The sequence below is a fragment of the Convolutriloba macropyga genome, chromosome 1 (assembly GCF_964194025.1).
Source record: "Convolutriloba macropyga chromosome 1, txConMacr16.3, whole genome shotgun sequence".
NCBI classification, from domain to species: domain Eukaryota; kingdom Metazoa; phylum Xenacoelomorpha; order Acoela; family Convolutidae; genus Convolutriloba; species Convolutriloba macropyga.
In genome coordinates, this window is record NC_134468.1 from 80,657,223 (window position 1) to 80,684,684 (window position 27,462).

Below are 27,462 nucleotides of genomic sequence, written 5' to 3' on the forward strand. Positions count from 1 at the left end.
AGCATTTCAAGGGGTGGCAAGATCTTCAAGCGAGCGGCATCAGGGAGTTCATAAATGATTTAACATAGCCGGCAGATTGCCGGAATAGCTGCGAAAGGAGACTTGCGTGCCGTATAATAGAGATAGAAACAGATACAGATCTAAGTTGAAAAAATCGACGCCGCTCAAAAAGTTATGTTAAAAACATTCAGCCATAAATTAATAAAGCTGGTGAAAAATCATTCCGAAGAAGCTTTTTTATTAGGGACCTATATTACACATATGAGTTCCTTTGACCTTAATTTTATTCAAATTAAACTTAAGTTTTAAAGTGCAAAAGTCATTTTATTGAGTGAGGTGAGTGAAGTGTTATAAAAATCTAATCACGCAAAGAACTTTTGCTAGAGAGAGTGAGAAATGACGTCACGCGCGCAAAACCGTTAGTGAGAGGAAGAAGTAATTCAGAAAAATTGACTTTTTCAGCTTTGCTGTGTGAACAAATGTAAAACGAAAAAAGAGCGTCAGAGGAAGAAACAAAAAAACATAGCAGGACAAGTCCTGACGCACAATTCAAAGAATTTTCATTGACTAGACAAACAAGTAGACGATTTGGGAAAGCCATTTCTAAAAAAAATGAGGTAAAAAACCAAAAAAAAAAAACAAAATCAATGTCAAAATGCCGCTAACGAGAAATGTAATTTTGATTCTAACAAAAATTGGAAAAAAACAGAAAATCAGTGTCCAACTGCCGCATATGAACAAAAAACCATAAGCGAGAAATAGAAATTTGCTTCAAACAAAAAACTAGGCCTAGAATGAACTATTAATGGATTGGGAAAAACACTTTGAAAAAAATCCGATCGGAAACAAAAAACCACTAACGAGAAAGCGAATTTTTGTTCAAACACCGTTTTCTCACTCTACTTCAAACTTAGAGCGAAAAAAATTCACGCCGCAAAATCCTGTTTCGGCGTGACCAAAATCACTACTCCAATTTGACATCAAAAATCATGAAACTGTGTGAACAGATCTTTAAAAAAACATGGCCGGAAGAATTGCGGAAACGACTCGAAGGAAAAAATTGCCCATACTTATGATTAAACAACTAGAACAACTATTGTGAACCCTGAACTTCCATAATAGCTATAAAAATTTAAGGACGAAGAGAAACGACATTCGAAAACAAATCGAACAAAACTAGAAAAACTTAATGAGTTTTTTTATTAGTACAAGGAAACATAAAGCCGAATAAAGTTCATTCGCAGTTAGAAAAGCTCGCAAAACAATGGGCAAGTCACAATAGGCTAAAAAAAAACTTTTCTAAGATTTGAAAAAAAGGAAAAACTGCAAAAAAAAATAAGATAAATAGTTTAAAATTTCTCAATTTTTCTGTCAATTTTCCTGAGAAAAAATGATTCATACCAAAACTTTAGTCAATTGGTATCTGAATATTCCTTAAATAACAAGCTTCTATTCAAATCCCACTTGAAGCATTAAAACAAAAAAACAGGCAAAAAATCATTAAATTTCGTCTAAAAATCAGCAAAACTGATCAAAAACCTCCAAATTAGCATTAAACTCTATCTACTTGAAACCTTCATTTCCTATCAAAATGAGCCTAAAACTACTACATTATCATAATCCAACCTCATAACCATCAAAAGTTGCCAAAAAAACTGCTTTTAAAAGCCGCACGTGAACAAAAAAATTTCGCTCGCTTAGAGAATTTTTTCACACATCAATTTCTTGCTCTCTCAAAAACCGCGGTATGAACAAAAACCACTCACTTTCAGCTCCGCTCTTCACTTTTGTTCAGCACCAAAATTTCTCCAAATTTTTTCACGCATTTCATTTCCGCTTCAAAAATCACTCCAATAAAATTGATTTAAAAAAAGGCCTCTCCAATACTCCTCTTCGAGTCGTAAAAAAGACAGCGCCCCAATACAATTCAAAATCTTTGAATTGTAAAAACGTAGCAAGACAAGTCCTGAAGTACAATTCAAAGAATTTTCATTGACTAAACAAAAAACTTGACCTAGAACGGACTTTGAGTGCATTGGGAAAACCATTTCTAAAAAAATCAGGTAAAAAAAAACAAAATCGATGTCAAAATGCCACTAGCGAGAAATTTAATTTTGATTCTAACAAAAAACTAGACTTAAAATGAACTATGAATTGATTGGGAAAATCATTAAGAAAAAAATCCGATCCAAACAATCGAAAAACCAGTAAAAATCTGAGTGAAATTGCACCGCAATATAGCTCCGCTCAGCTTACAGCTATAATAACGGTTATACAGAAGCATAGCCAATTAATAGCGTGTTACAGAGCCCCCATATGCTGTTTCCGTTGTTAGTCAATTTTGACCACTCGATATAATTAACGAAGAAATTATGCAGAATACTTAGAAAGGTCACTGATATTATAACTATAATTAGTGAGAGTTATTGCACTTAGCAATTTATTATCTTATATTCCGATCCTACTAGCAGCCCAATAGGATCAATGCAAAGACATGTGATCAAAAGAAAAAAGCAAAAAAAAATAGATACAGAAGAGAAAAATCGATAAAAAAAACAAAAAATTGGATCTCTGGTAGACACCCACCTCCACTTAGTTCAGGAACCCCAACTTATACATGTTTAAACATAAAGATAAAGTTAAAACATAGCTGGCAGATTGCCAGAAAATAGCCGCAATAGATTCGTAGATCGGCAGTCTAAAAAAAACAGTAAAAAAGACAGACCAAAAAAAATCGTCTTTTCATTGAAGGCTGATCTGTTATATTTTGATTAAAAAAAGTTATCACTGCCTCTATTAGTTGATCTCAAATAACCTTCATTTAGAGTGACACACACCCATTTTACCTTATCTCTTTGAATTAAAGTAAATAAAAGTCAATTTCAAATTGAGGAAGTCATTTTTGAGAGTGAGGTAAGTCAAGTGTGACCAAAAATTTAATCACGCGCATGAACAAAAAAACTCGCTCCACTAAGAGCGAAAAATGACGTCACACATGCAATTCAGTTGAAATTGCATGAACGAATGAACAAAAAATGGCTGTGACGTCATATGGTCGTAACAAAAATCATGACGACGAAATAAAAAAAAACAAGAGAAGGCCAATAATAGCCCCAGCTATCGCTGTGCGGCTATTAATAAATTTAAACATATCTCCAGTAATCAGCTACACCAAGGGCTCGTAATTATTTCTTGAGAAATTAGTCGAAAAACGAAAAAATAAGGTTTCCCATTGGCCGGATAACATAGTGAAAAGTGCAGAATATACATCCGAAAACGCTTTATTTGATGTATGAACAATTAGGTGTTTCCACTAACAAAACTTTGGTGTTGAAAGTTTGGCAATACGCTTCAACATCAGGCCCAAAAATTTGTCTTATTACGAGAGCATAATACCAACTCGCCTTTGTAGTTTAACACCTTTCTCAATTTCAAATCCAGCAGACAACGCAGAGTACCGGCAGGATGGGCGAGCGGTCTAAGGCATTGAGTTCAGGTCGCAGTATCTTCAGACGCGTGGGTTAGAATCCGACTCCTGTCAAGATTGTCATTTATTGCCTTAAACTTCCCTGAGTGCATTGCATTATTTCCCTTCGGTACGTCTGCGCATACACTGGAAGCTCACAAGACTACTCTCTTTCAACAACCGAAATATCAAAAGGATGAGAGCAAAACCCATTAAATTAGACAAAACGAAAAGTCAAAAACACGCAGATAAAGAGAAAATCGATTAAAAAGATACAGAAAAATTGGATCTCTGGCAGACTCTCACCTCCGCTTAGTTTAGGAACCCCTATTTATTATATATATTTAAACATACTGTTAAAGTTATACAAGTTAAAACCTATACATACAATTGTCAGCTACACCATTGGCTCGTATTCTTTCTAGAAATTAAGCGAATACGAAAAATTTTTTTCCGGCCGGCTAGCATAGAAAAAGTGTATGTGATGACTGAAAAATTAGCTGCTTCTACTACAGCATTTTTTGATGTTGAATCTCTGTCAATACGCTTTGACATCAGGCCTCAAAGTTTTCTAAATTCGATAGTAACATATACATCCAGTTATTAGCAACAAAAGTTATGAGCAATTCGGCAAAAATCAAAACAATCAGGTTTACTTTTTGGCCGGCTGCAATAGTGAAAAGTGAACATACTTCCAAAAATATTTTATTTGATGTCTAAACAGACAGAAAGAAGTAGCTCGCAATTATCTTTTTGAGAAATTAGGCGAATATCGAAAAGTTAAGGTTGCGTTTTTGGCCAGCTAAGAGTAAAATAGGCAAAATATACATCCAAAAATGGTTTAGTTGATGCCTAAACAATCAGGTGTTTACACAAAGAAAACTTTGGTGTTGAAAGTTTGTCAATGCGCTTTGACATCAGGCCTCATTTTTTTTTCTTATTTTTAATAGCAAAGGGATATGCAGTAGATAAGTAACAATGTTGATTGAATACATTTCTATCGTTTTATTACCTGCTGGTGTTTCAATTAGTAAGAGTCGATTAAAAAATGTGCAAGCGCATATTACCAATTCGTCTTTGCAGTGTAATACCTTCCTCAAGTTGAAAACCGGGTAGGAAAAAACCGATAAGCAGGCGAAAGTAGGCGAAAACCGAAAAAATTAAGTATTTTTGACCGGCTGACACTGTGAAGTGCAACACATACATCCGAAAATGTTCTATTTGATGTCTAAACAATAAGGAACTTTGGTGTTGAATGTCTGGCAATAAGCTTTGACATCAGGCCTCAACTTTGTCTGATTTTCAACACTCACAAATCGAAATAACAAAAAGATGAGTGCGAAATGCATTAAATCAGACGGAAGAAAATACGCAGATACAGCAGAGAAAAATTGATTTAAGAAATACAGAAAAGTGTATCTCTTCTGGTACACTCTCACCTCCGCTAAGTTTAGGAACCCCATTTATACATGTCTAAACATACTGGTAAAGTAAAGTTAATTTAAACATATACATCCAGTTATCAGCTACACCAAGGGCTCGTAATTATTTTTCGAGAACTTATGCGAAAATGGAAAAAGTGAGGTTTAATTTTTGACCGGCTAACATCGTGAAAAGTGCAAAATTTACATCAACAAAAGTTTTAGATGTCTAAAGAATTAGGTGTTTCCACTAAGAAAACTTTGGTCTTGAATGTTTGGCAATACGCTTCAACATCAGGCCCAAAAATTTGTCTTATTACGAGAGCATAATACCAACTCGCCTTTGTAGTTTAACACCTTTCTCAATTTCAAATCCAGCAGACAACGCAGAGTACCGGCAGGATGGGCGAGCGGTCTAAGGCATTGAGTTCAGGTCGCAGTATCTTCAGACGCGTGGGTTAGAATCCGACTCCTGTCAAGATTGTCATTTATTGCCTTAAACTTCCCTGAGTGCATTGCATTATTTCCCTTCGGTACGTCTGCGCATACACTGGAAGCTCACAAGACTACTCTCTTTCAACAACCGAAATATCAAAAGGATGAGAGCAAAACCCATTAAATTAGACAAAACGAAAAGTCAAAAACACGCAGATAAAGAGAAAATCGATTAAAAAGATACAGAAAAATTGGATCTCTGGCAGACTCTCACCTCCGCTTAGTTTAGGAACCCCTATTTATTATATATATTTAAACATACTGTTAAAGTTATACAAGTTAAAACCTATACATACAATTGTCAGCTACACCATTGGCTCGTATTCTTTCTAGAAATTAAGCAAATACGAAAAAAATTTTTTCCGGCCGGCTAGCATAGAAAAAATGTATGTGATGACAGAAAAAATAGCTGCTTCTACTACAGCATTTTTTGATGTTGAATCTCTGTCAATACGCTTTGACATCAGGCCTCAAAGTTTTCTAATTTCGATAGTAACATATACATCCAGTTATTAGCAACAAAAGTTATGAGCAATTCGGCAAAAATCAAAACAATCAGGTTTACTTTTTGGCCGGCTGCAATAGTGAAAAGTGAACATACTTCCAAAAATATTTTATTAGATGTCTAAACAGACAGAAGGAAGTAGCTCGCAATTATCTTTTTGAGAAATTAGGCGAATATCGAAAAGTTAAGGTTGCATTTTTGGCCAGCTAAGAGTAAAATAGGCAAAATATACATCCAAAAATGGTTTAGTTGATGCCTAAACAATCAGGTGTTTACACAAAGAAGACTTTGGTGTTAAAAGTTTGTCAATGCGCTTTGACATCAGGCCTCATTTTTTTTCTTATTTTTAATAGCAAAGGGATATGCAGTAGATAAGTAACATTGTTGATTGAATACATTTCTATCGTTTTATTACCTGCTGGTGTTTCAATTAGTAAGAGTCGATTAAAAAATGTGCAAGCGCATACTACCAATTCGTCTTTGCAGTGTAATACCTTCCTCAAGTTGAAAACCGGGTAGGAAAAAACCGAAAAGCAGGCGAAAGTAGGCGAAAACCGAAAAAATTAAGTATTTTTGACCGGCTGACACTGTGAAGTGCAACACATACATCCGAAAATGTTCTATTTGATGTCTAAACAATAAGGAACTTTGGTGTTGAATGTCTGGCAATAAGCTTTGACATCAGGCCTCAACTTTGTCTGATTTTCAACACTCACAAATCGAAATAACAAAAAGATGAGTGCGAAATGCATTAAATCAGACGGAAGAAAATACGCAGATACAGCAGAGAAAAATTGATTTAAGAAATACAGAAAAGTGGATCTCTTCTGGTACACTCTCACCTCCGCTAAGTTTAGGAACCCCATTTATACATGTCTAAACAAACTGGTAAAGTTAAGTTAATTTAAACATATACATCCAGTTATCAGCTACACCAAGGGCTCGCAATTATTTTTCGAGAACTTATGCGAAAATCGAAAAAGTGAGGTTTAATTTTTGACCGGCTAACATCGTGAAAAGTGCAAAATTTACATCAACAAAAATTTTAGATGTCTAAAGAATTAGGTGTTTCCACTAAGAAAACTTTGGTGTTGAATGTTTGGCAATACTTTGACATCAGGCCCCAATTTCTTTCTTATTTTCAATAGTAAAGGGTCCTGCAGTAGATAAGTAACCTGATTGATTGAATACATTTCAATCTTTTTAAACAACAAGAAGATGAGAGCGAATTGCATTCAATCAGACAGAAGGAAGTAGTTTGTAAATATTGTTTGAGAAAGTAGGCGAAAAACGGAAAATTAAGGTTGTATATTTGGCCGGCTAACAGTGAAAAATGCAAAATATACATCCGAAGATGTTTTAGTTGATGTCTACACAATTAGGTGTTTCCACTAAGAAAACTCTGGTATTAAATGTCTGGCAATACGCTTTGACATCAGGCCTCAACTTTATTTTTCTTATTTTCAATACTTTCACAAATCGAAATAACAAAAAGATAAGAGCGAAATGCTTTAAATCAGACAGAGGTCGGAAGCTCGTAATTATTTTTTGAGAAGATAGGCAAAATTCGAAAAATTAAGGTTGATTTTTTTCCGGCTAACAGTGACAAGTGCAAAACATACATCCAAAAATGTTTCACTTGATGTCTAAACAATTAGGTGTTTCCACTAAATAAACTTTGGTGTTGAATGTCTGGCAATACGCTTTGACATCAGGCCTCAACTTTGTCTGATTTTCAACACTCACAAATCGAAATAACAAAAAGATGAGTGCGATATGCATTAAATCAGACGGAAGAAAATACGCAGATACAGCAGAGAAAAATTGATTTAAGAAATACAGAAAAGTGGATCTCTTCTGGTACACTCTCACCTCCGCTTAGTTTAGGAACACATTTTATACATGTCTAAACATACTGGTAAAGTTAAGTAAATTTAAACATATACATCCGGTTATCAGCTACACCAAGGACTCGTGATTATTTTTCGAGAACTTATGCGAATATCGAAAAAGTAAGGTTTATTTTTGGCCGGCTAACACAGTGAAAAGTGCAAAATTTACATCGGAAAAAGTTTTAGATGTCTTAACAATTAGGTGTTTACACTAAAAAAACTTTGGTGTTGAAAGTTTGGCAATACGCTTTGACATCAGGCCTCAATTTTTTCCTCACTTTCAATAGTAAAGGGTCATGTAGTTGATAAGTAGCCTGGTTGATTGAGTAAATTTCAATATTTTATTACCCGCTTGTGTTCAAATTAGTAAAAGTGGAGCAGAAAACATTTTGAGCGAGCGCACAATACCAAAGTCTTTTCTTCTGACGTCTAAAAAATTAAGTGTTTCCACTAAAAAAACTTTGGTGTTGAATGTCTGGCAATAAGCTTTGACATCAGGCCTTAACTTTCTTCTTATTTTCAACACTCACAAAGCGAATCAACAAACGGATGAGAACGAAATGCATTAAATCAGACAGAAGAAAAAAAGCAAAAACCGATAAAATACAGAAAATTGGATCTCTTCTGGTAGACTCCCACCTCTGCTTAGTTTAGAAACCCCAGTTATACAAGTTCAACAATATTGGTAAGATTAAGTAAGAAAGTAGGCGAAAATTGAAAAAAATTAAGGTTGCATTTTTCATCAGCTAACATTGAAAATTGCAAAATATACATCCGATAATGATTTAGTTGATGTCTACACAATTAGGTGCTTCCACTAAAAAAACTCTGGTGTTGAATGTCTGGCAATACGCTTTGACATCAGGCCTCAACTTTCTTCTTATTTTCAACACTCACAAAGCGAAATAACAAAAAGATGAGTGCGAAATGCATTAAATCAGACGGAAGAAAGTACGCAGATACAGCAGAGAAAAATTGATTTAAGAAATACAGAAAAGTGGATCTCTTCTGGTACACTCTCACCTCCGCTTAGTTTAGGAACACATTTTATACATGTCTAAACGTACTGGTAAAGTTAAGTAAATTTAAACATATACATCCGGTTATCAGCTACACCAAGGACTCGTGATTATTTTTCGAGAACTTATGCGAAAATCGAAAAAGTAAGGTTTATTCTTGGCCGGCTAACAAAGTAAAAAGTGCAAAATTTACATCGGAAAAAGTTTTAGATGTCTTAACAATTAGGTGTTTCCACTAAAAAAACATTGGTGTTGAAAGTTTGGCAATACGCTTTGACATCAGGCCTCAATTTTTTCCTCACTTTCAATAGTAAAGGGTCATGTAGTAGACAAGTAACCTGGTTGATTGAGTAAATTTCAATATTTTATTACCCGCTTGTGTTCAAATTAGTAAAAGTGGAGCAGAAAACATTTTGAGCGAGCGCACAATACCAAAGTCTTTTCTTCTGACGTCTAAAAAATTAAGTGTTTCCACTAAAAAAACTTTGGTGTTGAATGTCTGGCAATAAGCTTTGACATCAGGCCTTAACTTTCTTCTTATTTTCAACACTCACAAAGCGAATCAACAAACGGATGAGAACGAAATGCATTAAATCAGACAGAAGAAAAAAAGCAAAAACCGATAAAATACAGAAAATTGGATCTCTTCTGGTAGACTCCCACCTCTGCTTAGTTTAGAAACCCCAGTTATACAAGTTTAACAAAATTGGTAAGATTAAGTAAGAAAGTAGGCGAAAATTGAAAAAAATTAAGGTTGCATTTTTCATCAGCTAATTTTTCATAAGGTTGCATTTTTCATCAGCATTGAAAATTGCAAAATATACATCCGATAATGATTTAGTTGATGTCTACACAATTAGGTGCTTCCACTAAAAAAAACTCTGGTGTTGAATGTCTGGCAATACGCTTTGACATCAGGCCTCAACTTTTTTTTTCTTATTTTCAATACTTTCACAAATCGAAATAACAAAAAGATAAAAGCGAAATGCTTTAAATCAGACAGAGGGCAGAAGCTCGTAATTATTTTTTGAGATAGGCAAAATTCGAAAAATTAAGGTTGATTTTTCTCCGGCTAACAGTGACAAGTGCAAAACATACATCCAAAAATGTTTCACTTGATGTCTAAACAATTAGGTGTTTCCACTAAATAAACTTTGGTGTTGAATGTCTGGCAATACGCTTTGACATCAGGCCTCAACTTTGTCTGATTTTCAACACTCACAAATCGAAATAACAAAAAGATGAGTGCGAAATGCATTAAATCAGACGGAAGAAAATACGCAGATACAGCAGAGAAAAATTGATTTAAGAAATACAGAAAAGTGGATCTCTTCTGGTACACTCTCACCTCCGCTTAGTTTAGGAACACATTTTATACATGTCTAAACATACTGGTAAAGTTAAGTAAATTTAAACATATACATCCGGTTATCAGCTACACCAAGGACTCGTGATTATTTTTCGAGAACTTATGCGAAAATCGAAAAAGTAAGGTTTATTCTTGGCCGGCTAACAAAGTGAAAAGTGCAAAATTTACATCGGAAAAAGTTTTAGATGTCTTAACAATTAGGTGTTTCCACTAAAAAAACATTGGTGTTGAAAGTTTGGCAATACGCTTTGACATCAGGCCTCAATTTTTTCCTCACTTTCAATAGTAAAGGGTCATGTAGTAGATAAGTAACCTGGTTGATTGAGTAAATTTCAATATTTTATTACCCGCTTGTGTTCAAATTAGTAAAAGTGGAGCAGAAAACATTTTGAGCGAGCGCACAATACCAAGGTATTTTCTTCTGACATCTGAAAAATTAAGTGTTTCCACTAAAAAAACTTCGGTGTTGAATGTCTGGCAATAAGCTTTGACATCAGGCCTTAACTTTTTTCTTATTTTCAACACTCACAAAGCGAATCAACAAACGGATGAGAACGAAATGCATTAAATCACAGAAGAAAAAAGCAAAAACCGATAAAATACAGAAAAATGGATCTCTTCTGGTAGACTCCCACCTCTGCTTAGTTTAGAAACCCCAGTTATACAAGTTTAACAATATTGGTAAGGTTAAGTAAGAAAGTAGGCGAAAATTGAAAAAAATTAAGGTTGCATTTTTGATCAGCTAACATTGAAAATTGCAAAATATACATCCGATAATGATTTAGTTGATGTCTACACAATTAGGTGCTTCCACTAAAAAAACATTGGTGTTGAATGTCTGGCAATACGCTTTGACATCAGGCCTCAACTTTTTTTTTCTTATTTTCAATACTTTCACAAATCGAAATAACAAAAAGATAAGAGCGAAATGCTTTAAATCAGACAGAGGGCAGAAGCTCGTAATTATTTTTTGAGATAGGCAAAATTCGAAAAATTAAGGTTGATTTTTTTCCGGCTAACAGTGACAAGTGCAAAACATACATCCAAAAATGTTTCACTTGATGTCTAAACAATTAGGTGTTTCCACTAAATAAACTTTGGTGTTGAATGTCTGGCAATACGCTTTGACATCAGGCCTCAACTTTGTCTGATTTTCAACACTCACAAATCGAAATAACAAAAAGATGAGTGCGAAATGCATTAAATCAGACGGAAGAAAATACGCAGATACAGCAGAGAAAAATTGATTTAAGAAATACAGAAAAGTGGATCTCTTCTGGTACACTCTCACCTCCGCTTAGTTTAGGAACACATTTTATACATGTCTAAACATACTGGTAAAGTTAAGTAAATTTAAACATATACATCCGGTTATCAGCTACACCAAGGACTCGTGATTATTTTTCGAGAAATTATGCGAAAATCGAAAAAGTAAGGTTTATTTTTGGCCGGCTAACAAAGTGAAAAGTGCAAAAATTACATCGGAAAAAGTTTTAGATGTCTTAACAATTAGGTGTTTCCACTAAAAAAACTTTGGTGTTGAAAGTTTGGCAATACGCTTTGACATCAGGCCTCAATTTTTTCCTCACTTTCAATAGTAAAGGGTCATGTAGTAGATAAGTAACCTGGTTGATTGAGTAAATTTCAATATTTTTTTACCCGCTTGTGTTCAAATTAGTAAAAGTGGAGCAGAAAACATTTTGAGCGATCGCACAATACCAAAGTCTTTTCTTCTGACGTCTAGAAAATTAAGTGTTTCCACTAAAAAAACTTTGGTGTTGAATGTCTGGCAATAAGCTTTGACATCAGGCCTTAACTTTCTTCTTATTTTCAACACTCACAAAGCGAATCAACAAACGGATGAGAACGAAATGCATTAAATCAGACAGAAGAAAAAAAGCAAAAACCGATAAAATACAGAAAATTGGATCTCTTCTGGTAGACTCCCACCTCTGCTTAGTTTAGAAACCCCAGTTATACAAGTTTAACAAAATTGGTAAGATTAAGTAAGAAAGTAGGCGAAAATTGAAAAAAATTAAGGTTGCATTTTTGATCAGCTAACATTGAAAATTGCAAAATATACATCCGATAATGATTTAGTTGATGTCTAAACAATTAGGTGCTTCCACTAAAAAAAACTCTGGTGTTGAAAGTCTGGCAAAAAATAAGGTTGTATTTTTGGCCCGCCAGCAGTGAAACATGCAAAATATACATCCGAAAATGTTTTAGTTGATGTCTAAACAATTAGGTGTTTCCTCTAGGAAAACTTTGGTGTTGAATGTTTGGCAAAAAGCTTGGACATCAGGCCTCAACTTTTTCTTGTTTTCAATAGAAAGAGTCATGCAGTAGATAAATAACCTGATTGATTGAATACAATTCAATCATTTTATTACCTGCTTGTGCTTCAATTGTTAAGAGTTGAGCGAAAAAAATTATGCGCAAGCGCATATTACCAATCCGTCTTTGTAGTGTAAAACATTCCTCAATTTCAAGTCCAGCAGACAACTCAAAGCACAAGCAGGATGGGCGAGGGGTCTAAGGCTCTGCGCTTTGGTGGCAGTATCTTCGGATGCGTGGATTTGAATCCCACTCCTGTCAAATTCCCAATTACTGCGTTGAACTTCCTTGAGCGAGCAATGCACTATTTCCCTTCGGTAAGTCTGCACATACACTGGAAACTCGGAACACTCTACTCACTTTCACAAATCGAAACAACAAAAATATGAGAGCGAATTGCATTGAATCAGACAGAAGGAAGTAGCTCGTAATTATTTTTTTGAGAAAGTAGGCGAAAATCAAAAAATTAAGGTTGCATTTTTGGCCAGCTAACAGTGAAAATGGCAAAATATACACCCGAAAATGTTTTAGTTGATGTCTAAACAATCAGGCGTTTCCACTAGGAAAACTCTGGTGTTGAACGTCTGGCAATACGCTTTGACACCGGGCCTCAATTTTTGTGTTATTTTGAATAGTAAAGGGGTTATGCAGTAGAAAAGTAACCTGGTTGATTGAATACATTTCTATAGTTTTATTACCTGATTGTTCCAATTAGTAAGAGTTCAGAAAAAAACAACGTGCGAGCGCATATTACCAATCCGTCTTTGTAGTGTAATACCTTCTTCAGTTTCATGTCCAACAGACAACGCATATTACGGGGAAGATGGCCGAGCAGTCTACGGCGCTGAGTTCAAGTCTAAGCATCTTTGGATGCGAGGGTTCGAAACCCATTACTCTCAAGAATGATAAGTTTTGCGTTAAACTTACCTGGGGGAGCAATGGATTATTACCCTTCAGCACGTCTGCAAATAAAATTGAAGCTCACAACACTACTCACTTTCACAAATCGAAACAACAAAAAGATGAGAGCGCATTGCATTAAATCAGACCGAAGGAAGTAGCTCGTATTTATTGAGAAAGTAGACGAAAATCGAAAAAATTAAGGCTGTAATTTTGGCCGGCTAACAGTGAAAAATGCAAAATATACATCCAAAAAAATTTTAGTTGATGTTTAAATAATTAGGTGTTTCCACTAAAAAAAACTCTGGTATTGAATGTCTGGCAATACGCTTTGGCATCAGGCCTTAACTTTTTTATTATTTCCAACACTCACAAAGCGAAACAACAAAAAGATGAGAACGAAATGCAATTAATCAGACAGAAGAAAAAAGCAAAAATACGCATATACAGCAGAGAAAAACCGACAAAAAAAATAGAGAAAATTGGATCTCTTCTGGTAGACTCCAACCTCTGCTTAGTTTAGGAACCCCATTTATACATGTTTAACTATATTGGTAAGGTTAAGTAGGAAAGTAGGCAAATATCAAAAACAATTAAGGTTGCATTTTTGATCAGCTAACAGTGAAAATTGCAAAATACACATCCGATAATGATTTAGTTGATGTCTAAACAATTAGGTGCTTCCATTAGGAAAACTCTGGTGTTGAACGTCTGGCAGTAAGTTTTGACGTCAGGCCTCAATTTTTTTCTTATTTTCAACACTTTCAGAAATCGGGACAACAAAAAGATGGGAGCGAAATGCATTAAATCAGAGAGAAAAAGCAAAAAACGCAGATACAGCACAGAAAAATCGACAAAAATAAAGAAAATTGGATCTCTTCTGGTAGACTCCCACCTCCGTTTAGTTTAGGAACTCCATTTATACATGATTAACTATATTGGAAAGGTTAAGTAAATTAACCTTACCAATATATATAATAATATAACATATACATCCGGTTATCAGCAACCCCAAGGGCTCGTAATTATTTTTTTCAAAAAGAAGGCGAGAATCGAAAAAATTGAGGTTGTTTTTTTGGTCAGCTAACAGTGAAAAGTGCAAAATAGACATCCGATAATGTTTTGAGTTGATGTCTAAACAATTAGGTGTTTCCACTAAGAAAACTAATGTTGAATGTCTGGCAATACGCTTGGACACCAGGCCTCAATTTTTGTCTTATTTTCAAAAAGTAAAAGGTCATCCAGTAGATAAGTAACCTGATTGATTGAATACATTTCAATCTTTTTATTACCTGCTTGTTTTCCAATTAGTATTATTTGAGCAGAAAAATAATGTGCCAGCGCATATTACCAATCCATCTTTGTAGTGTAATACCTTACTCAATTTCAAGTCCAGCAGATAACTCAAAGCACGAGCAGTATGGGCTAGGGGTCTAAGGCTCTGCGCTTAGGTGGCAGTATCTTCGGATACGTGGGTTTGAATCCCACTCTTGTCAGATTGCCAATTACTGCGTTGAACTGCCTTGAGCGAGCAATACATTACTTTCCTTCGGTAAGTCTGCACATACACTGGAAACTCGGAACACTCTACTCACTTTCACAAATCGAAACAACAAAAATATGAGAGCGAATTGCATTGAATCAGACAGAAGGAAGTAGGTCGTAATTATTTTTTTGAGAAAGTATGAGAAAATCAAAAAATTAAGGTTGCATTTTTGGCCAGCTAACAGTGAAAATGGCAAAATATACACCCGAAAATGTTTTAGTTGATGTCTAAACAATCAGGCGTTTCCACTAGGAAAACTCTGGTGTTGAACGTCTGGCGATACGCTTTGACACCAGGCCTCAATTTTTGTCCTCTTTTTTTATAGTAAAGGGGTTATGCAGTAGAAAAGTAACCTGGCTTATTGAATACATTTCTATAGTTTTGTTAGCTGCTTGTTTTCCAATTGTTAAGAGTTGAGCGAAAAAAAATTATGCAAGAGCGCACATTACAAATCCGTCTTTGTAGTGTAATACCTTCTTCAATTTCAAGTCCAGCAGACTACGCATATTGCGCGAAAGATGGTCGAGCGGTCTAAGGCGCTGCGGTCAAGTCTAAGCATCTTCGGATGCGAGGCTTCGAATCCCACACATGTCACGATTGACACCTATTGCGTTAAACTTCTCTGAGAGAGAAATGAATTATTACCCTTCAGCACGTCTGCACATACACTTGAAGCTCACAACATTCAACTCACTTTCACTAATCAAAAAAAGATGACAGCGAATTGCATTAAATCAGACAGAAGGAAGTAGCTCGTAACTATTTTTTTGAGAAAGTAGGCGAAAATCGAAAAATAAAGGTTGTATTTTTGCCCGGCTAACCGTGAAAAGTGCAAAATATACATCTAAAAATGTTTTAGTTGATGTCTAAACAAAAAAGTGTTTCCACTAAGAAAACTCTAATGTTGAATGTCTGGCAATACGCGTTGAATCCGGGCCTCAATTTTTGTCTTTTTTTCAAAAGTAAAGGGTCATGCAGTAGATAAGTAACCTGATTGATTGAATACATTTCAATCTTTTTATTACCTGCTTGTTTTACAATTAGTATTAGTTGAGCAGAAAAATAATGTGCGAGCGCATATTACCAATCCGTCTTTGTAGTGTAACACCTTCTTCAATTTCAAGTCAAGCAGACAACGCATATTACGGGAAAGAAGGCCGAGCGGTCAAAGGCGCTGCGTTCAAGTCTAAGCATCTTCAGGTGCAAGGGTTCGAAACCCACTCCTCTCAAGATTGATAATTATTGCGTTAAACTTCCCTGAGGGAGCAATGAATTATTACCCTTCAGCACGTCTGCACATACAATTGAAGCACACAACACTCTACTCACTTTCACAAATGGAAACAACAAAAAGATGAGAGAGAATTACATTAAATAAGACATAAGGAAGTAGCTCGTATTTTTGAGAAAGTAGGCGAAAATCGAAAAAACTAAGGTTGTATTTTTGGCCGCCTAACAGTGAAAAGTGCAAAATATAAATCCGAAAATGTTTTAGTTAATGTCTAAACAATTCGGTGTTTCCACTAAGAAAACTCTATGTTGAATGTCTGGCAATACGTTTTGACATCAGGCCTCAATTTTTTGCTTATTTTCAACACTTTCACAAATCGAAACAAAGAAAAGACAAGAGCGAAAGGCATTGAATCAATCAGAAGTAAAAGACAAAAATACGCAGATGCAGCAGAGAAAAATCGATAAAAATACAAAAATTGGATCTCTTCTGGTAGACTACAACATCCGCTTAGCTTAGGAACAACATTTATACATGTTTAACTATATTGGTAAGGTTAAATAAAATTAAACATATACACCCGGTTATCAGCAACCCCAAGGGCTCGTAATTATTTTTTGAGAAAGTAGGAAAAATTCGAAAAAATTAAGGTTGTATTTTTGGCCGGCTAACAGTAAAAAGTGCAAAAAATACATCCGAAAATGTTTTAGTTAATGTCTAAACAATTCGGTGTTTCCACTAAGAAAACTCTATGTTGAATGTCTGGCAATACGTTTTGACATCAGGCCTCAATTTTTTTGCTTATTTTCAACACTTTCACAAATCGATACAAACAAAAGACAAGAGCTAAATGCATTGAATCAATCAGAAGTAAAAGACAAAAATACGCAGGTACAGCAGAGAAAAATCGATAAAAATACAGAAAATAGGATCTCTTCTGGTAGACTACAACATCCGCTTAGCTTAGGAACAACATTTATACATGTTTAACTATATTGGTAAGGTTAAATAAAATTAAACATATACACCCGGTTATCAGCAACCCCAAGGGCTCGTAATTATTTTTTGAGAAAGTAGGAAAAACTCGAAAAAATTAAGGTTGTATTTTTGGCCGGCTAACAGTGAAAAGTGCAAAAAATACATCCGAAAATGTTTTAGTTAATGTCTAAACAATTCGGTGTTTCCACTAAGAAAACTCTATGTTGAATGTCTGGCAATACGTTTTGACATCAGGCCTCAATTTTTTGCTTATTTTCAACACTTTCACAAATCGAAACAAAGAAAAGACAAGAGCTAAATGCATTGAATCAATCAGAAGTAAAAGACAAAAATACGCAGGTACAGCAGAGAAAAATCGATAAAAATACAGAAAATAGGATCTCTTCTGGTAGACTCCCACCTCCGCTTAGTTTAGGAACACCACTTATACATGTTTATCTATATTGGTAAGGTTAGGTAAATTTAAACATATAAATCCGTTTATCAGCAACCCCAAGGGCTGGTAATTATTTTTTGAGAAAGTAGGCGAAAATCGAAAAAATTGAGGTTGTACTTTTTGTCGGCTAAAATTGAAAAGTGCAAAATATACATCCGAAAATGTTTTAGTTGATATCTAAACAATTAGACACTTTGGTGTTGAATGTCTGGCAATACGCTTTGACATCAGGCCTCAATCTTATTATTTTTCAATAGTAAAGGGTCCTGCAGTAGATATGTAACCTGGTTGAATGAGTACATTTCAATCTTCTTATTACCTGCTTGTTTTCCAATCAGTATTAGTTGAGCAGGAAAAAAATGTGCGAACGCATATTACCAATCCGTCTTTGTAGTGTAACACCTTCTTCAATTTCAAGTCAAGCAGACAACGCATATTACGGGAAAGAAGGCCGAGCGGTCAAAGGCGCTGCGTTCAAGTCTAAGCATCTTCAGGTGCGAGGGTTCGAAACCCACTCCTCTCAAGATTGATAATTATTGCGTTAAACTTCCCTGAGGGAGCAATGAATTATTACCCTTCAGCACGTCTGCACATACAATTGAAGCACACAACACTCTACTCACTTTCACAAATGGAAACAACAAAAAGATGAGAGCGAATTACATTAAATAAGACATAAGGAAGTAGCTCGTATTTTTGAGAAAGTAGGCGAAAATCGAAAAAACTAAGGTTGTATTTTTGGCCGCCTAACAGTGAAAAGTGCAAAATATAAATCCGAAAATGTTTTAGTTAATGTCTAAACAATTCGGTGTTTCCACTAAGAAAACTCTATGTTGAATGTCTGGCAATACGTTTTGACATCAGGCCTCAATTTTTTGCTTATTTTCAACACTTTCACAAATCGAAACAAAGAAAAGACAAGAGCGAAAGGCATTGAATCAATCAGAAGTAAAAGACAAAAATACGCAGATGCAGCCGAGAAAAATCGATAAAAATACAAAAATTGCATCTCTTCTGGTAGACTACAACATCCGCTTAGCTTAGGAACAACATTTATACATGTTTAACTATATTGGTAAGGTTAAATAAAATTAAACATATACACCCGGTTATCAGCAACCCCAAGGGCTCGTAATTATTTTTTGAGAAAGTAGGAAAAACTCGATAAAATTAAGGTTGTATTTTTGGCCGGCTAACAGTGAAAAGTGCAAAAAATACATCCGAAAATGTTTTAGTTAATGTCTAAACAATTCGGTGTTTCCACTAAGAAAACTCTATGTTGAATGTCTGGCAATACGTTTTGACATCAGGCCTCAATTTTTTGCTTATTTTCAACACTTTCACAAATCGATACAAAGAAAAGACAAGAGCTAAATGCATTGAATCAATCAGAAGTAAAAGACAAAAATACGCAGGTACAGCAGAGAAAAATCGATAAAAAATACAGAAAATAGGATCTCTTCTGGTAGACTCCCACCTCCGCTTAGGTTAGGAACACCACTTATACATGTTTATCTATATTGGTAAGGTTAGGTAAATTTAAACATATAAATCCGGTTATCAGCAACCCCAAGGGCTGGTAATTATTTTTGAGAAAGTAGGCGAAAATCGAAAAAAATTGAGGTTGTACTTTTGGTCGGCTAAAATTGAAAAGTGCAAAATATACATCCGAAAATGTTTTAGTTGATATCTAAACAATTAGACACTTTGGTGTTGAATGTCTGGCAATACGCTTTGACATCAGGCCTCAATTTTTTTATTTTTCAATAGTAAAGGGTCCTGCAGTAGATATGTAACCTGGTTGAATGAGTACATTTCAATCTTCTTATTACCTGCTTGTTTTCCAATCAGTATTAGTTGAGCAGGAAAAAAATGTGCGAACGCATATTACCAATCCCTCTTTGTAGTGTAACACCTTCTTCAATTTCAAGTCAAGCAGACAACGCAAATTACGGGAAAGAAGGCCGAGCGGTCAAAGGCGCTGCGTTCAAGTCTAAGCATCTTCAGACGCGAGGGTTCGAAACCCCCTCCTCTCAAGATTGATAATTATTGCGTTAAACTTCCCTGAGGGAGCAATGAACTATTACCCTTCAGCACGTCTGCACATACAATTGAAGCTCACAACACCCTACTAACGTTCACAAATCGAAACAAAAAGATGAGGGCGAATTGCATTAAAGCAGACAGAAGGATGTAGCTCTTAATTATTTTGAGAAAGTAGGCGAAAATCGAAAAAATTGAGGCTGTATTTTTGATCGCCTACCAGTGAAAAGTGCCAAACATACATCCGATAATGTTTTAGTTGATGTCTAAACAATTAGGTGTTTCCACTAAGAAAACCCTGGTGTTGAATGTCTGCCAATACACTTTGACATCAGGCCTCGATTTTTCTATTTTCAACATTTTCACAAATCGACACAAGAAAAAGAAGAGAGCGAAATGCACTAAATCAGACAGAAGAAAAAGCAAGAATACGCAGATACAGCAGAGAAAAACTGATAAAAATACAGAAAATTGGATCACTTCTGGTAGACTCCCACCTCCGCTTAGTTTAGGAACCCCATTTATACATATTTGACTATATTGGTATGGTTAAGTAAATTTAAACATATAAATCCGTTTATCAGCAACCCCAAGGGCTTGTAATTATTTTTTGAGAAAGTAGGCGAAAATCGAAAAAATTAAGGTTGTATTTTTGATCGGCTAACAGTGAAGAGCGCAAAATATACATCCGATAATGTTTTAGTTGATGTCTAAACAATTAGGTGTTTCCACTAAGAAAACCCTGGTGTTGAATGTCTGCCAATACACTTTGACATCAGGCCTCGATTTTTCTATTTTCAACATTTTCACAAATCGACACAAGAAAAAGATGAGAGCGAAATGCACTAAATCAGACAGAAGAAAAAAGCAAAAATACGCGGATACAGCAGAGAAAAACTGATAAAAATACAAAAAATTGGATCACTTCTGGTAGACTCCCACCTCCGCTCAGTTTAGGAACCCCATTTATACATATTTGACTATATTGGTATGGTTAAGTAAATTTAAACATATAAATCCGTTTATCAGCAACCCGAAGGGCTTGTAATTATTTTTTGAGAAAGTAGGCGGAAATCGAAAAAATTAAGGTTGTATTTTTGATCGGCTAACAGTGAAGAGCGCAAAATATACATCCGATAATGTTTTAGTTGATGTCTAAACAATTAGGTGTTTCCACAGAGAAAACTCTGGTGTTGAATGTCTGGCAATACGCTTTGACATCAGGCCCCGATTTGTTTCATTTTCAACACTTTCGCAAATCGAAACAACAATAAGATGAAAGCAAAATGCATTAAATCAGACAGAAAAAAGCAAAAATACGCACATATAGCAGAGAAAAATCGATTAAAAATACAAAATTGGATCTCTTCTGGTAGACTCCCACCTACGCTTAGTTTAGGAACCCCAACTTATACAAGTTCATCTATATTGGTAAAGTTAAGTAAATTTAAACATATACATCCGGTTATCAGCAACCCCAAGGGTTTGTAATTAATTTTTGAGAAAGTAGGAAAAACTCGAAAAAATTAAGGTTGTATTTTTGGCCGGCTAACAGTGAAAAGTGCAAAAAAATACATCCGAAAATGTTTTAGTTGATGTCTAAACAATTAGACACTTTGGTGTTGAATGTCTGGCAATACGCTTTGACATCAGGCCTCAACTTTTTTCTTATTTTCAACACTCACAAATCGAATGCAAAAGATGAGAGCGAAATGCATTAAATCAGACAGAAAAAAAGCGCAAAAATACGCAGATACAGCAGAGAAAAATCGATTAAAAAATACAAAATTGGATCTCTTCTGGTAGACTCCCACCTACGCTTAGTTTAGGAACCCCAACTTATACAAGTTCATCTATATTGGTAAAGTTAAGTAAATTTAAACATATACATCCGGTTATCAGCAACCCCAAGGGTTCGTAATTATTTTTTGATGAAGTAGGCGAAAATCGAAAAAATTAAAGTTGTACTTTTGGTCGGCTAAAATTGAAAAGTGCAAAATATACATCCGAAAATGTTTTAGTTGATATCTAAACAATTAGACACTTTGGTGTTGAATGTCTGGCAATACGCTTTGACATCAGGCCTCAATTTTTTTTATTTTTCAATAGTAAAGGGTCCTGCAGTAGATATGTAACCTGGTTGAATGAGTACATTTCAATCTTATTACCTGCTTGTTTTCCAATCAGTATTAGTTGAGCAGGAAAAAGATGTGCGATCTCATATTACCAATCCGTCTTTGTAGTGTAATGCCTTCTTCAATTTCAAGACCAGCAGACAACACAAAGTACTGGAAGGATGGACGAGCGGTCTTTGGGGCTGTTTGCAAGTCTCAGAATCTGAGTGATGCGTGGATTCGAATCCCACTCATGTCACGATTGACAATTATTGCGTTAAATTATTACGTCTGCGCATTACAACCGCGTAGCGCACAACACTATACTCACTTTCACAAATCGAAACAAAAGGATGATAGCGAAATGCATTAAATCAGACAAAAAGAGCAAGATTGTCATTATTCAGCACGTCTGCACATACAATTGAAGCTCACAACACCCTACTCACGTTCACAAATCGAAACAACAAAAAGATGAGGGCGAATTGCATTAAAGCAGACAGAAGGATGTAGCTCTTAATTATTTTGAGAAAGTAGGCGAAAATCGAAAAAATTGAGGCTGTATTTTTGATCGCCTACCAGTGAAAAGTGCCAAACATACATCCGATAATGTTTTAGTTGATGTCTAAACAATTAGGTGTTTCCACAGAGAAAACTCTGGTTTTGAATGTCTGGCAATACGCTTTGACATCAGGCCCCGATTTGTTTCATTTTCAACACTTTCGCAAATCGAAACAACAATAAGATGAAAGCAAAATGCATTAAATCAGACAGAAAAAAGCAAAAAAACGCACATACAGCAGAGAAAAATCGATTAAAAATACAAAATTGGATCTCTTCTGGTAGACTCCCACCTACGCTTAGTTTAGGAACCCCAACTTATACAAGTTCATCTATATTGGTAAAGTTAAATAAATTTAAACATATACATCCGGTTATCAGCAACCCCAAGGGTTTGTAATTAATTTTTGAGAAAGTAGGAAAAACTCGAAAAAATTAAGGTTGTATTTTTGGCCGGCTAACAGTGAAAAGTGCAAAAAAATACATCCGAAAATGTTTTAGTTGATGTCTAAACAATTAGACACTTTGGTGTTGAATGTCTGGCAATACGCTTTGACATCAGGCCTCAACTTTTTTCTTATTTTCAACACTCACAAATCGAATGCAAAAGATGAGAGCGAAATGCATTAAATCAGACAGAAAAAAAGCGCAAAAATACGCAGATACAGCAGAGAAAAATCGATTAAAAAATACAAAATTGGATCTCTTCTGGTAGACTCCCACCTACGCTTAGTTTAGGAACCCCAACTTATACAAGTTCATCTATATTGGTAAAGTTAAGTAAATTTAAACATATACATCCGGTTATCAGCAACCCCAAGGGTTCGTAATTATTTTTTGATGAAGTAGGCGAAAAACGAAAAAATTAAAGTTGTACTTTTGGTCGGCTAAAATTGAAAAGTGCAAAATATACATCCGAAAATGTTTTAGTTGATATCTAAACAATTAGACACTTTGGTGTTGAATGTCTGGCAATACGCTTTGACATCAGGCCTCAATTTTTTTATTTTTCAATAGTAAAGGGTCCTGCAGTAGATATGTAACCTGGTTGAATGAGTACATTTCAATCTTCTTATTACCTGCTTGTTTTCCAATCAGTATTAGTTGAGCAGGAAAAAAATGTGCGAACGCATATTACCAATCCCTCTTTGTAGTGTAACACCTTCTTCAATTTCAAGTCAAGCAGACAACGCAAATTACGGGAAAGAAGGCCGAGCGGTCAAAGGCGCTGCGTTCAAGTCTAAGCATCTTCAGACGCGAGGGTTCGAAACCCCCTCCTCTCAAGATTGATAATTATTGCGTTAAACTTCCCTGAGGGAGCAATGAACTATTACCCTTCAGCACGTCTGCACATACAATTGAAGCTCACAACACCCTACTAACGTTCACAAATCGAAACAAAAAGATGAGGGCGAATTGCATTAAAGCAGACAGAAGGATGTAGCTCTTAATTATTTTGAGAAAGTAGGCGAAAATCGAAAAAATTGAGGCTGTATTTTTGATCGCCTACCAGTGAAAAGTGCCAAACATACATCCGATAATGTTTTAGTTGATGTCTAAACAATTAGGTGTTTCCACTAAGAAAACCCTGGTGTTGAATGTCTGCCAATACACTTTGACATCAGGCCTCGATTTTTCTATTTTCAACATTTTCACAAATCGACACAAGAAAAAGAAGAGAGCGAAATGCACTAAATCAGACAGAAGAAAAAGCAAGAATACGCAGATACAGCAGAGAAAAACTGATAAAAATACAGAAAATTGGATCACTTCTGGTAGACTCCCACCTCCGCTTAGTTTAGGAACCCCATTTATACATATTTGACTATATTGGTATGGTTAAGTAAATTTAAACATATAAATCCGTTTATCAGCAACCCCAAGGGCTTGTAATTATTTTTTGAGAAAGTAGGCGAAAATCGAAAAAATTAAGGTTGTATTTTTGATCGGCTAACAGTGAAGAGCGCAAAATATACATCCGATAATGTTTTAGTTGATGTCTAAACAATTAGGTGTTTCCACTAAGAAAACCCTGGTGTTGAATGTCTGCCAATACACTTTGACATCAGGCCTCGATTTTTCTATTTTCAACATTTTCACAAATCGACACAAGAAAAAGATGAGAGCGAAATGCACTAAATCAGACAGAAGAAAAAAGCAAAAATACGCGGATACAGCAGAGAAAAACTGATAAAAATACAAAAAATTGGATCACTTCTGGTAGACTCCCACCTCCGCTCAGTTTAGGAACCCCATTTATACATATTTGACTATATTGGTATGGTTAAGTAAATTTAAACATATAAATCCGTTTATCAGCAACCCGAAGGGCTTGTAATTATTTTTTGAGAAAGTAGGCGGAAATCGAAAAAATTAAGGTTGTATTTTTGATCGGCTAACAGTGAAGAGCGCAAAATATACATCCGATAATGTTTTAGTTGATGTCTAAACAATTAGGTGTTTCCACAGAGAAAACTCTGGTGTTGAATGTCTGGCAATACGCTTTGACATCAGGCCCCGATTTGTTTCATTTTCAACACTTTCGCAAATCGAAACAACAATAAGATGAAAGCAAAATGCATTAAATCAGACAGAAAAAAGCAAAAATACGCACATATAGCAGAGAAAAATCGATTAAAAATACAAAATTGGATCTCTTCTGGTAGACTCCCACCTACGCTTAGTTTAGGAACCCCAACTTATACAAGTTCATCTATATTGGTAAAGTTAAGTAAATTTAAACATATACATCCGGTTATCAGCAACCCCAAGGGTTTGTAATTAATTTTTGAGAAAGTAGGAAAAACTCGAAAAAATTAAGGTTGTATTTTTGGCCGGCTAACAGTGAAAAGTGCAAAAAAATACATCCGAAAATGTTTTAGTTGATGTCTAAACAATTAGACACTTTGGTGTTGAATGTCTGGCAATACGCTTTGACATCAGGCCTCAACTTTTTTCTTATTTTCAACACTCACAAATCGAATGCAAAAGATGAGAGCGAAATGCATTAAATCAGACAGAAAAAAAGCGCAAAAATACGCAGATACAGCAGAGAAAAATCGATTAAAAAATACAAAATTGGATCTCTTCTGGTAGACTCCCACCTACGCTTAGTTTAGGAACCCCAACTTATACAAGTTCATCTATATTGGTAAAGTTAAGTAAATTTAAACATATACATCCGGTTATCAGCAACCCCAAGGGTTCGTAATTATTTTTTGATGAAGTAGGCGAAAATCGAAAAAATTAAAGTTGTACTTTTGGTCGGCTAAAATTGAAAAGTGCAAAATATACATCCGAAAATGTTTTAGTTGATATCTAAACAATTAGACACTTTGGTGTTGAATGTCTGGCAATACGCTTTGACATCAGGCCTCAATTTTTTTTATTTTTCAATAGTAAAGGGTCCTGCAGTAGATATGTAACCTGGTTGAATGAGTACATTTCAATCTTATTACCTGCTTGTTTTCCAATCAGTATTAGTTGAGCAGGAAAAAGATGTGCGATCTCATATTACCAATCCGTCTTTGTAGTGTAATGCCTTCTTCAATTTCAAGACCAGCAGACAACACAAAGTACTGGAAGGATGGACGAGCGGTCTTTGGGGCTGTTTGCAAGTCTCAGAATCTGAGTGATGCGTGGATTCGAATCCCACTCATGTCACGATTGACAATTATTGCGTTAAATTATTACGTCTGCGCATTACAACCGCGTAGCGCACAACACTATACTCACTTTCACAAATCGAAACAAAAGGATGATAGCGAAATGCATTAAATCAGACAAAAAGAGCAAGATTGTCATTATTCAGCACGTCTGCACATACAATTGAAGCTCACAACACCCTACTCACGTTCACAAATCGAAACAACAAAAAGATGAGGGCGAATTGCATTAAAGCAGACAGAAGGATGTAGCTCTTAATTATTTTGAGAAAGTAGGCGAAAATCGAAAAAATTGAGGCTGTATTTTTGATCGCCTACCAGTGAAAAGTGCCAAACATACATCCGATAATGTTTTAGTTGATGTCTAAACAATTAGGTGTTTCCACAGAGAAAACTCTGGTTTTGAATGTCTGGCAATACGCTTTGACATCAGGCCCCGATTTGTTTCATTTTCAACACTTTCGCAAATCGAAACAACAATAAGATGAAAGCAAAATGCATTAAATCAGACAGAAAAAAGCAAAAAAACGCACATACAGCAGAGAAAAATCGATTAAAAATACAAAATTGGATCTCTTCTGGTAGACTCCCACCTACGCTTAGTTTAGGAACCCCAACTTATACAAGTTCATCTATATTGGTAAAGTTAAATAAATTTAAACATATACATCCGGTTATCAGCAACCCCAAGGGTTTGTAATTAATTTTTGAGAAAGTAGGAAAAACTCGAAAAAATTAAGGTTGTATTTTTGGCCGGCTAACAGTGAAAAGTGCAAAAAAATACATCCGAAAATGTTTTAGTTGATGTCTAAACAATTAGACACTTTGGTGTTGAATGTCTGGCAATACGCTTTGACATCAGGCCTCAACTTTTTTCTTATTTTCAACACTCACAAATCGAATGCAAAAGATGAGAGCGAAATGCATTAAATCAGACAGAAAAAAAGCGCAAAAATACGCAGATACAGCAGAGAAAAATCGATTAAAAAATACAAAATTGGATCTCTTCTGGTAGACTCCCACCTACGCTTAGTTTAGGAACCCCAACTTATACAAGTTCATCTATATTGGTAAAGTTAAGTAAATTTAAACATATACATCCGGTTATCAGCAACCCCAAGGGTTCGTAATTATTTTTTGATGAAGTAGGCGAAAAACGAAAAAATTAAAGTTGTACTTTTGGTCGGCTAAAATTGAAAAGTGCAAAATATACATCCGAAAATGTTTTAGTTGATATCTAAACAATTAGACACTTTGGTGTTGAATGTCTGGCAATACGCTTTGACATCAGGCCTCAATTTTTTTATTTTTCAATAGTAAAGGGTCCTGCAGTAGATATGTAACCTGGTTGAATGAGTACATTTCAATCTTATTACCTGCTTGTTTTCCAATCAGTATTAGTTGAGCAGGAAAAAGATGTGCGATCTCATATTACCAATCCGTCTTTGTAGTGTAATGCCTTC

The 27,462-nt window shown here is 35.2% G+C and overlaps 1 protein-coding gene across 1 annotated transcript in view; it reads right to left on the reverse strand.

The window, feature by feature from the left end:
• The window catches only part of LOC142351581 (3'-5' RNA helicase YTHDC2-like), a 90,868-nt gene that overhangs the window by 422 nt on the left and 62,984 nt on the right, over positions 1–27,462 (reverse strand). The window lies entirely within an intron of this gene.